The sequence below is a fragment of the Pangasianodon hypophthalmus genome, chromosome 4 (assembly GCF_027358585.1).
Source record: "Pangasianodon hypophthalmus isolate fPanHyp1 chromosome 4, fPanHyp1.pri, whole genome shotgun sequence".
Lineage (NCBI taxonomy): Eukaryota > Metazoa > Chordata > Actinopteri > Siluriformes > Pangasiidae > Pangasianodon > Pangasianodon hypophthalmus.
This window is the reverse complement of record NC_069713.1, coordinates 1,564,750-1,576,998: the sequence shown is the minus strand read 5'-3', so window position 1 is coordinate 1,576,998 and position 12,249 is coordinate 1,564,750. Positions and strand designations below refer to the sequence as shown.

Here is a 12,249-nt window from a genome sequence, read left to right as displayed (position 1 = left end):
GTGGGTCACATGACTGAAAAGGTTCTGCGGCTGCCATGAAACAACCCTACACTACATGCTGTTGATTGATGTATATTGTAAACACTGTAATATTTGGATGAGAACTAATCAATTTAAAATAACAGACAGACTAAAAATTATACACACACACACACACACATTTTCACCTGTCACGTCGACCGCACCGTGCCTGTTCCACATGGCTGCTTAATGACATCATTACGCTCTTTATTTACTGGGAACGGCTCAGTATTAACATGGCATATAAAGCGCCGAGCGTTATTACACACTCGGGACCTCGCTCACTCGCAAAATCATTCCAGTCACCGCGCTGTACGAAGATGACGCATTGCATGTGTACATGAAGTGGCTCAGTTATAAATGAACATGAATTCCTGTGAACGACACACACATGGAGGTCTGTGAGCAGTTTAGCGCTGTGGTTTGGACAGGTTTAACAATTGCATGGGTATTTTTATAAACTTACAGAATTTGTACAATGTGACTCCTCGTTTATTGTTCCAACAAAATTCATAACGAGATCAGGTTCTGGATTAAAACATGACAACTAACCCAGACTAACCCAGACTAACCCAGACTAACTCAACACAAAGACTAACCCAGAATAACTCAACACAAAGACTAATCCAAAGGACTAATCCTTTTTAAACTTGAGTGAACTACCCGGTGTCACCCATGTAGTACACAGTTATAGAAGGGAATGATTTATAATCACACTATCGGGTGTCACCCAGATGAGGATGGGTTCCCTTTTGAGTCTGGTTCCTCTCAAGGTTTCTTCCTCATATCATCTCAGAGAGTTTTTCCTCACCACCGTCACCTCTGGCTTCCTCATTAGGGATAAGTTTTTACATTTAAAACTTATATCCTGAATCTATTTATTCCTGTAAAGCTGCTTTGTGACAATGACCATTGTTAAAAGTATTATACAAATAAAATTGAACTGAATTGAAGTCAGGTTGTCTGTCCTGGTTTATAAACTCAACAGCAGATTCCAGAGTAACCCAGACTAGCCCAAATTAACTCACTTAACTAATCAGTCTACTCTAACTAACTCAGAATAAACCAGACTGTTTTAATATAATCCAGACTATTCCTGAGTAACCCAGTCTGACATCACCTAACTCTGACTAAACAATACTAGTCTTCAGTAACCCAGTCTAACCTAAACTAACCCAAAGTAAAACAGCTTAATAACAAATACTAGTGTTAAACAACCCAGTCTAACCTAAACTAACCCAAAGTAAAACAGCTTAATAACAAAGACTACAACAAAATATTCCAGGCTAGTGTTAAACAACCCAGTCTAACCTTGACTAAACATGACTATCCCAGATTAACCCAAAATAACTCACCTTGACTAACTCAGTGCAGGCTATTTTAAAATAACTCAGACTAGTCCTGAGTAATCCAGTCTAACCTCATCTAACCTTAACCCAGTGTAATCACAGCTAACCTGGACTACATCAGACTAATTACACCGACTACACCAAAATGTCTCAGATTAGTGTCAAGTACCCCAGTCTAACCTTGAATAAATCTGACGATCCCAGATTAACCCAAAATAACTACTCAGTTTAATCTAACTAACTCAGAGTAAACCAGAATGACTATTTTAGCATAATCCAGACTATTCTTTAGTAGCTCAGTCTAACCTGAACAAACCCAGACTAATAACTCAGACTACCTCAAAATAACTCAGACTAGTGTAAAACAACCCGGTCTGATTAAACCTGAGTATCTCAGATGAACCCAGACTAGCCCAAAATAACCCACTTTAACTAAGTCATTATAATCTAACTAACCCAGAGTAAACCAGCTTTTCAACATATTATATATATATATATATATATAGATTATAGATTATCGATTATAGACATATAGATTATAGACATATAGATTATAGACATATATAGATTATCTTTAAATAATCTATACTAGGTTTGAGTAACCCAGTCTAATTAACCTAGAGTAAAACAGATCCATAACTCAGACTGGAGTAACCTAGTCTAATCTTCATTAAGTCAGACTAGCCCATAGTAACCCGGGTTAATAACTCAGATAAACCTTGGGTTAACCCAGTTCCATATGGACTGACCCATATAATCTTAACACTCTGTTAATTATAACACTGTTTATGAACTTAACAATAAAGTGTAAGTTAATTTTCATACGAGGAAAACATAGCAGCAATGCTAAGGCTGCGTGTGTGTGTGTGTGTGTATGAAAACCCAGCCGAGGGTTAAAGTATCCCTGTCGTACATTGATCACGTACAGGATGGAAAAGTAATTAATAAACGACGCCACACACACACACACGAGCACACACACACGCTAAACTGCGAGCAACAATAAAAAAATGCAACAGGATCCTGAGAGTTATAATTAAGGAGGATAATGAGGGATGATTACAGGGCGTGTGTGTTCTCGTGTTTACGTGTGTGTAGCTCAGTTTCCATGGCAGAGAGGGATTTACGGCTGTCACAAAACTCTTTAGCCAGTCCATCAGCGTGATCTGAAACATGACCCGTACGTACACACCGCACGACACGAGCGAGCCGAATGCTGCCGATGAGAAATTAACCGAAGAGTGTTTCCTGGATGTGTCAGGGCTCAGGACGCCTATCTACAGGCGCTAAATGTAGATTTAAAGTTTATTTAGAGATATTTCTTTCAAGAAACGTCTCCATATTGTATTTTTTTTTGAAGTTGTTTAATATTGGGTTATGAATGATGACATATGTGTTGAAATAAATCTAATAAGAGACTAGAATATCAGCAATATATTGCTGTAATGATCACATTAATCACTGGTTTAATTGAACAAAATGGCTTCCACACTCATTAATTAGCAGCTCATAGAATAGCACTTGATCCAGCGCAGACATCGAGCTCTGACAGTTAGTGCTGCACAACTTAATGAAGCCACGAGACACTAAATCAAGGTGATGAAATCGCACTCTGTGTGTGTGTGTGTGTGTGTGTGTGTGTGTGTGTGTGTGGGATGTAGGAGATTGTATCACGTTCTGTATTTTGTTGAATGAATAAAATAATGCCAATGCTTTTGTTAATTTGATGTGATCACACCCACACACACACACACACACACACACACACACACACATCGGTATTAGAACCGCTTCTACATTACATGATTTGAAATCTAAGTTAAAAACATCTCTTTTCTTTAGCTTGTAATCAATACTGATTTCCTGTGTTGTATGTTATTGTTATACAGTGCGTTGTTTTGTTGTATGTTTCATGTTTCGTTGTTGTAGTTTGTTATTTTGTGTATGGTTTATTATTTGTTCCTTTTGTAATCACTGTACAGCACATTGGTCACCTGTTGTTGTCTTTAATTATAAGTTCTATAAATAAACTGACACTGACAAACTTTTAGTTCATCAAAGTTTTAGACAAACTCCGCCCCTGTGTGTGTATCTCTCACGTAACTTCTGAACAGCGCTTGGGTCTGTAGTTCCGTCTGAGCTCTGAGGACTGATCAGATATAATATTAGATAGCTGTTTTTCTGGTGACGATCCACATCCTTTTTTTTTCTCTTTTTCGAACATGTTGTGCTCATGTTTTCAAGGTTAAATTTCACCAAGTGAACTGAATTCCTTGTTTTTTTTTTAATTCTGCATTCTTTCTGTTTTTTTCTTTCCAGCTGAATTTAATCTGTTTCAGCGTCTGACTGCAGGAGCAAGAGATAAATATAAATATAAATAGAAACACTTTACAGTTTCTAATCTTAATATTTACACTAAGGTCAAATTTCCCCTTTTACAAAAGCTTTCCCTGAGTGATGGAGTGAGGAGAAGGGATGGAACTGGGGGGTCCCAACCTCTGATTAGTCTCTCAGCCCTCACACACACACACACACACACACACACACACACGTAATGTTCCCTTGCATAATGGGGTTTTTTTCTGGACGTAGATTAATCCTAGACTTGAACTTTCTCCCTCACACACACACACACACACACACACACACAGGGGGTTTGAGTGAACACAGGCCCACCAGCTCTGACACTCAGCGCAGTGAGACCGCAATCTAATTTTATCCCGGGCCTGAGCGATGCTAAATTAGAGAGAAAATGAAGAGTTTATTTTTCTGCCAGATTCTCTGGAATGTCTCTGTACACAGCTGTTTATCCTCCGGCACACAGACACGCTGCGCATTCACCCTGACTACCTACGGTTAACTAACCCAGGTCAGACTGAGTTATTCTGGGTTATTTGGGGTTAATGGTTACTATGCAATATTAATCTGGTTTAATCCTGATAAGGCAGGATTATTGTGTTAATCAGGACTACTCTGTTTTAGTCTGGGTCAGTTAAGATTAGCATGGGTTAACCGGGGCTACTCTGGTTTAGTCTGGGTCAGTTAAGATTAGCATGGGTTAACCGGGGCTACTCTGGTTTAGTCTGGGTCAGTTAAGATTAGCATGGGTTAACCAGGGCTACTCTGGTTTAGTCTGGGTCAGGTAAGATTAGCATGGGTTAACCAGGGTTACTCTGGTTTAGTCCTTTTTCTGAATTAGTTTAAGTTACTCTGCATCATTGGTGAGTCAGGACTAGTCAGACTCTATCAATGTTAGTTTGGTTTGTTTCGTTTACTTAGATTTTGTTAATACAGAGTGATTTGTCTGGTGCAATCCCGGTTAGTGTGAGTTATTCTGGGTTAGTTTGTGTTTATGGCCTTTATTAGTCTATTTTATTCTGGGTTAGTCATGGTTACTTTGGGTTAGACTCACATCAGATTACTTTGGTATGGTCTGGGTTAGATAAAATGAGTATGGTTCATGCTGGATTAGTCAGGACTAGTCAGGGTTAATTAGGGTTAGTTTAGTTAGCTTAGTTTGTTTAGGGTTACATCGGGTTTACCTGTTTTAGTGTGGCTGATTCTGGATCACTCCATACATCTATCTGTCTCTCTCTCTCTCTCTCCGTCTGTCTGCCTGTATACCTATCTAACTGTCTGTGTGCATACATGTCTGTGTATCTATATGTCTGTCTGTGTATCTGTCTGTCTATATATCTGTCTGTCTATATATCTGTCTGTCTGTGTACCTGTCTGTCTATATATCTGTCTGTCTGTATACCTGTCTGTCTGTGTATCTGTCTATCTATATATCAGTCTGTCTGTGTACCTGTTTGTCTATATATCTGTCTGTCTGTATACCTGTCTGTGTACCTGTCTAACTGTCTGTGTGCATACATGTCTGTGTATCTGTCTGTCTGTATACCTGTCTGCCTGTATATCTATATATCTGTAAGTGTATCTGTCTGTGTGTCTCTATGTCTGTCTGTCTGCCTGTATATCTGTCTGTGTATCTGTCTGTCTGCCTGTATATCTATATATCTATCTGTATACCTGTCTGTCTGCCTGTAAACCTGTCTGTCTGTATACCTGTCTGCCTGTATACCTGTCTGTCTGTGTATCTGTGTACCTGTCTGTCTGCCTGTATACCTATCTGTCTGTGTATCTGTCTGTCTGCCTGTATATCTATATATCTGTCTGTCTGTATACCTGTCTGTCTCTGTATCTATATATCTGTCTCTCTGCCTGTATATCAGTCTGTCTGTCTGTCTGTATATCAGTCTGTCTGTGTATCTATATATCAGTCTGTCTGTTAGATGTTTCTGCTGTGTCTCTGAGTTAAAAGGTCAGTAAAGGCTCAGTGTTTTCTCAGTTTTCCTTCTTCTTCCTCTTCTGTCTGTCTCTCTGTCTGTCTCTCTGTCTTTCAGGTCTGCCTGCTTGAACTTGAACTTGACTGTCCCTCTCAGTGCTACACGTGTTCCTGCTGCTAAAGGCCACTGATCCCACAGCGTTTTTCTCCGTCCTCCTCCAAACACTTCCTGTGGCTTTCGATTGGAAACGTGGCCCGCCAAACACGGACATTTTTTCACTGACCGCTGCCACTCGGGGAAAAAAAAACCTCGCGAAACGAGGTGGGGCCGCTCGCGTCCATTCCACACATGCCAATTTGGTGGTTTTCTGACGCAAACTGGCATGTGCAGCCCCGTCTCGCCCCCACACTTCCAGCATCCTGACTCCAGTTTTCTTCGCTTTTTTCCTCTCAGTGTTGTTGACAAATCAAGTCATACAGGGAAAACGAGGAAGACCGGTGGGGAATTTCAGCTCCTTTTATCAACGTCCCTAAAAACTCCTCATCCCGAGCTGTCCAGCAGTGCGGCCTGGATCCGTTTATCTCTCCCCAAGCGGAGTGCGTGAGATGCATGCTTTTATTTAGGGAAATAAGGAAAGATCAAGGAGGAAAATACCAGACAGACGATGTGGAATTCTTCATCACCATCTCATTTAAATAATCCTTTAATAAAAAAGCTTGGAGGTTTATCAGTCTGGAACAAAGTGTAAATAATTATAATGAAAACTGCTGAAATGTGATTGTTTCCGATTATTTAGCCAGATGTATTGCTCAGTACGAAAGAATTTACCTTTGCTAACATTAAAATTACATCCCTATCTATCAGATGTTAAGTAGCAACTGAAATCTTTCTTTCAAAATGTCAGTAACACGTCTGAGAGTCGAGGGACGTTCATGTGCAACTCATTTTTACAAAAATTCCTGTGGCAGAATTAAATCATTCAAATTAAAATGAGCTGAATTTGCCAGAGTTATCACTGGAACTGAAGCACATGCTTTCTGGATGACGTTCTTAGTAAAATCATCAAATGAGCAACATAAATAAAAATTAATCAGCATATTTTAGCCAGTTGTAAACTATTTGCAGTCTGTTTATATTTTTATAGGGCTTTATTATTTTTATAAAAAATAAATGTGGGTATAATGATAATTGCTTAACATTTCATCACGGTTTATGAAGTCACTATTTTGTGCTTGAAATATTACCACATTGCTAAAATGTTCTCTCATCTGTTTTTCTCACTCGTGCTGACGGTTTGTCGAAAATAAGTGACTTTACAAACAGAACAAACTTTATCTCAGATCTGAGAAAGGTACGGCCCAATTAGGAGCATTAAGAACCCTCATCTGAGATGTAATGCTTTTTTATAAACAAAAATCACAGCTGAAAATAACTAGATCATGTAAACAATCAACCTTTGAAAGATTCATTGTTTTATATTTTGCGCAAAGAAATCACGTGTAAATAAATCAAATTAATGAATCAACAAATTGTGTGTAAAAAAAAATCACTTGTGGAAAAATCAATGAATCAAGTGTAGACATCATATAAAAATGCCATAAAATGTGTGTTGATGTGTAAAAAAAAAAATCACCTGTGAAAAATAAACACGTGCTACAGGTGGAGAACAAGCTGTGAAGTGTCTAAAAATCACACGTGTGAATTTTTCACGTGAACGATGTGAGAAGTTTGTGTGTGTTTTCTTCAGGATGTTGCAATGTATCATAAAACTAATTATTATCACAGACCTGAGCACAGCTGAGGGAATGAAGAGAGTCAAGGAAACACTTCTGTTCTCCTCAACCATGTGTGTGTGTGTGTGTGTGTGTGTGTGTGTGTGTGCAGTACGGTGTGGTCCAGGCCCGCTCCAGTCGTAAATTTCCCAGAGAAAGTCACACAGGAATCTCAGAATTTCCACCTGCAGGTCGTGTTAACGTTCTCCGTGTGGCGTGATGATTCTGTTTTTAAAGCCGACCTCCTGATGGGACGTTCGTACGCTATTTCCCCTCTGAGACACAACTTTTATCTCGTTAAGCTATTTTACGAGACGGTGTTTACTTTCAGAGTGTTGACTTTGGCGCTGAAATCGGGTGTCTGATTTTGTGACGAGACTCGATACCATCACTGTGAAATCTGTGAGCTTGTCTGAAAAACACTGAGTGAAAAACACAGAGAATTTTATTTTATTTATTTATTTTTTTTGCGAGAGGATCAACCTGCTACAGTGGACACACGTTATAAATCACTATAATTGGGGGGTGTTAGACAAATTTAATGGGTTTTTATTGGGCCGTCAGGGTGCACGGACAATTTAAACTGGGCTGTATTCTTCTCCTTATTATTATGCTTAAGTGTGCTTTTGGATTTCATTGTTTCCAAATGTTGGGAAGGAAAAAAAGAAAGAAATCTCGCATCGGAATTCTCCGACGTCTTGCCAACATTTCAGCGAAAAAAAAGGAGAGTGTCGAATTTAATGGCCATAAAGATCCAGTGTAGAGTGTAAAGCAATCCGCGGTCATCCTCACACATGAAATAACTCACACGCTCTACGCCGAGCGTCTGGACTCGGTTAGACAGATTAAAGACAGATTAAATCTCAGAAATCTCTGATTGTGACTAATGAGGAACAGAACACGGGGGCGTAGGCAGCTGACCAGAAATGAGGCTTTTTTTTTCCATTACAAACACCAGGAATCTTCAGCAGGTCAGCTTCTGACCCAGTACTGATGTTACAATATTAACCATTGCAGACACGTGAGCCTGATTAGTGCTAATGTTAACATTTTTATGTTTAATTTTCCACACTTTCATTAGAAAAATGGCTCCTAAAAAGGTTTTTCCAACGTTTAACAATCTTAGATTTCTAAAGGATTTCTTTTTGAAGCTGAAATGGAAACCATTCCACACAGGGTTCCTCCAAGGGTTCCTCTCTACATGGAACTGTTTAAGCTATAATCAGAGAGCAGCTACAGTAAGAGCTCAGCAACAGTTAGATAAGAAAGTGTAGAGAAGCACCAAGAGATAAAAGATGCACAGTACCACTCAAGGATTAAAAAAAGAAGCAATTCAAGCAAATGCTGCATGACATGAAGTGAGAGATTGAAATACAAACACAATACAGATATGGTGGATGAGTTGGTGCACAAGAGCTCATCATTCAAAGATCAAGTGCTCACAGAAGAGCAGGAGATTCTCCTCGAAGGTCTCAAGGGAGTGAGGCTGATGGACTTTAAACTGTGTAATGACTGAGGCTCCTGACGATATTAATTCCCAAACCAATGAGGACAGAATGAACAGTAGGGACAGGAGCAAGGCTAGAAATCGTGGGCCTCGATAAAACACCCCCCTTCCACTCCACCAGTCTTTAGCTGAATGTAGGTGGGCTGTATGTAAGTGTGTACCAGCTCCTGAAGCCTTAATGCACAGAAGACAAACATGACGAAGACCTGCACTAGGAGTTGAGCACCACCTTGATCTATGAAGATCAGTCAGTACCCCATGGCTCCTGCGTTAGATGATATTGCTGAGGAACCGGTTCTGATGGTGATGATATCATGGGGGTTTTCACAACTGGTTCGCATCGTGACGAGAATCTCCATCTTTGCGAGAAGGACCTGAAGATGAGGTTTGCTCAGGCTGCATGTCACTGATGCATGTTTGGATCGTAGAGTCTTCCATCAGAAAAAAAAACAAGTAAAACTATCAACTGGATAAAACTGTTTAAAACAATTTAACAGTAGGAGAACTAGAAGCACCTGATTACAGCTGATGACAACCATAGCAAGTGAAGATTACCTTGAAGTTAGCTAGCTAGAAGTTATCACAATTACTGTAGCTAGAGACTGTTAAACACTTAGCTAGTTAGCACAAGAAAATTATTGGTAGCATTATTGATGTAACCACAATATACTGTATCATGCTGAAATTTATGCTTTGGCTGTAAACACTATGGAATGTCATTCAAGGACAATATTAAATACATAAATACGACGCTATTAATTAGTTAATAATAAGTGCAGGAAATATTTTTTCCATACAGAGGATGCAGGTCGTAATCAGAGACATTGCTTATCTTGATGAGTGAATATTTACGGACAACACTTACCAGAAAATCCACTTAAGCAGCTGCGTAACCCATCTCTGAATACAAGGAACTTCGTCCACGCAAGTATTGGGCAGTCGTAGCTCAGTGGTTAAGACTTTGGACAAGGCCCTTAACTCTCAACTGCTCAGGGGTATAAATGAGATAAATGTTAGTCGCTCTGGATAAGGGCATCTGCCAAATGCTGAAAATGTAAATGTAAATATTGAGGTAGCTTTTGAACTGCGCTCACTGGCTCTGAGAACAGCTCATAGTGATGGAGTCTGTGAAGCTAACTGCCTGTGAACTGCTAATAAAAACTTGTGGGTACCTGGTTCTCCCATCTGTCCCTTTTTATTTTCCAATTTCCTATTTGGTCATCATTTAGTGTCCTTGTTAGACCTCGTTCTTTTAGACTCGTTGTTTTCCCTGATTGTGTTCACCTGTTGCTTGTTACCCCTGATTACTTTATGCATTTATACCCTCGCTTTCATGTGTGGTTTGGGAAGTCTTGCCTTGCATTTTGCTTGTGAGGTCCTCGGTTTCACCTAGAGCCTTGTTCTCGATGTTGACCCCGCGTCTGTCAGTTCTGATTCTGGGTTACGGATACGCCTGCTTTAACCCAGTCTCAAACATGTTGAGCATTAAGGTCCTGCTTCTCCCTCCTGCATGTTACACCCACCTCATTATTTCAATTTTGAAAACAGCTGTTCTGTATTTTGGGAAAATCAAGCCATGCGTTGAAGTTTTCTCTTTTTTTTTTTTTTTTTTTTTTTTTTTGCTCACTGCAAGCCAGGCAGGCAATGTTCACGTTATTATTGCTCATACCTGATCTTGTGTCATTATTGTAAAGAAATCTGCCCTGAAACAACCTGTAATGAAGCAACCACATCAATAACGTCATGCACACCATCCAAGTCATGAACAACAACAAACGGCGGACTCGCGAGACGATCCTTCACTTCAGCACTGATAATTTGAGTAATATGCAGATGATATGCTCCGGATTTCAGCTGGAGCTCGTCAGCTGCTCATGATCAGCATGAGAAGACCAAAAAAGGCCAGGCAAAGAGCTTTTGCTTGTCTTGCTCCTATGAGGTGCATGTGCATGTGCAGTGTAATGTAACAATCACACAATTCCTGACCTTGCGTTCTCATTACCACCAAATCACCACATATCAGATATGTATCCGATCTAGGACCTGTTTACACTTGGTCATTTCGCACAGCAAACAAACATACAAATCTAAATGCACCTGAGACACACTGGATTCAAATCTGATCTTCAGTCAAATCCAAGCGAGGATCTAATCCTAGTCCCGGTCTTTTTTAACTGTGCCTTGTGCCAGAACTCAGTTCTGATCAGATTTTCCCCAGATGCCTTCAGACTCCACACCTCTCCTGTTTAACGGGTTGCAGAAATCCAACTGCCCTGTGACTTGTTAACAGGCAAATCAACTCATTACATTTTCCTGCTCTGGTCAACGTTTTCAGTTGTTTTAATTCTAAACACAGAGAGAATTTTGGTTGTCAGATGTGTAGGGGCCATTACCACGGAGGTCTGGGGCACAGTCCCCTAGGAGAATTTACTTTTTAAAAAAAGGGAAAAAAAAAGCCCTAAAATATCTGTGTGTCACCCTCACACTTTCTTCTTGATCACTAAAATTGTGCTTTAGCCTAAGATAGTTGTCATCAGATGTTAGTGCTGTATACCCCATCCCATTTTCTAGCTAACAAGCAGGTAGCAACTGGGTAAAAACTCCACAGATAGCTATGTATATTAACCATAATTCCCCAAATTCATTTGGTCGCTAGGTATTTTCATTCTGTAACTATTCACTATTTCATGAAATTTTATCTTAGTAAGCTTTTAGCCAACACCCTGCCACAACTTCAGTAGTTAATCACTGACCTTACAGTCTTTACTCTTGCGAGTAACACAGCCAAGGAAATGTTGGATCAGAGTAGCAGCAACAGCCTCCCCCAGGTCCTAGTGCCCTGCCCATCCTCAGTATATTATGAATTAGAAAATGCGATCATAAGGTTGAGGTAATGAAGGCTGAATGAGGAAAACTACTAAGGATTTAAATTAATAATGTAATACATTATTTAGGAGGGGAGGAGCTTAAACTCTCTAAACCCGCCCTTGCAATGTCCCTGTGACTAAATAAGGTTAGCCAAGTGAAGTATTTTAATGTCTCCTAACTGTTCAAAACCCAAAAAGTCTGCATGACATCACATTCTCAAGCCCTACAGAGTATCGTTCCATGTTCAATTGGTTCTGCGTTCCAACAGAATGGAAATGTGCCATGTGATCCAAACACACCTCGCCAAAAAGGTCACCACATGACACGGTTTGAACTTTAGCCAGCTTCAGAGACTCATGTAAGGCTCTGGGGGCCTGAAAGCTGGATTTTTGCGTGAACATTTAGTCCCGTTTTACCCGGCCTGATTGGTTCTGGGTTGAAAT

The 12,249-nt window shown here is 39.9% G+C and overlaps 1 long non-coding RNA gene across 1 annotated transcript; it reads right to left on the bottom strand.

Annotated features, from left to right (window-relative positions):
- Nucleotides 1-7,620: 7,620 nt before the first annotated feature.
- LOC128318171 (uncharacterized) lies at nt 7,621-12,036 on the bottom strand. Its single transcript, XR_008301640.1, has 3 exons — nt 11,692-12,036; nt 9,804-9,923; nt 7,621-9,369 (listed from the first exon to the last, which is right to left on the bottom strand). It is a non-coding gene; the product is annotated as an uncharacterized LOC128318171 (long non-coding RNA).
- Nucleotides 12,037-12,249: the final 213 nt, after the last annotated feature.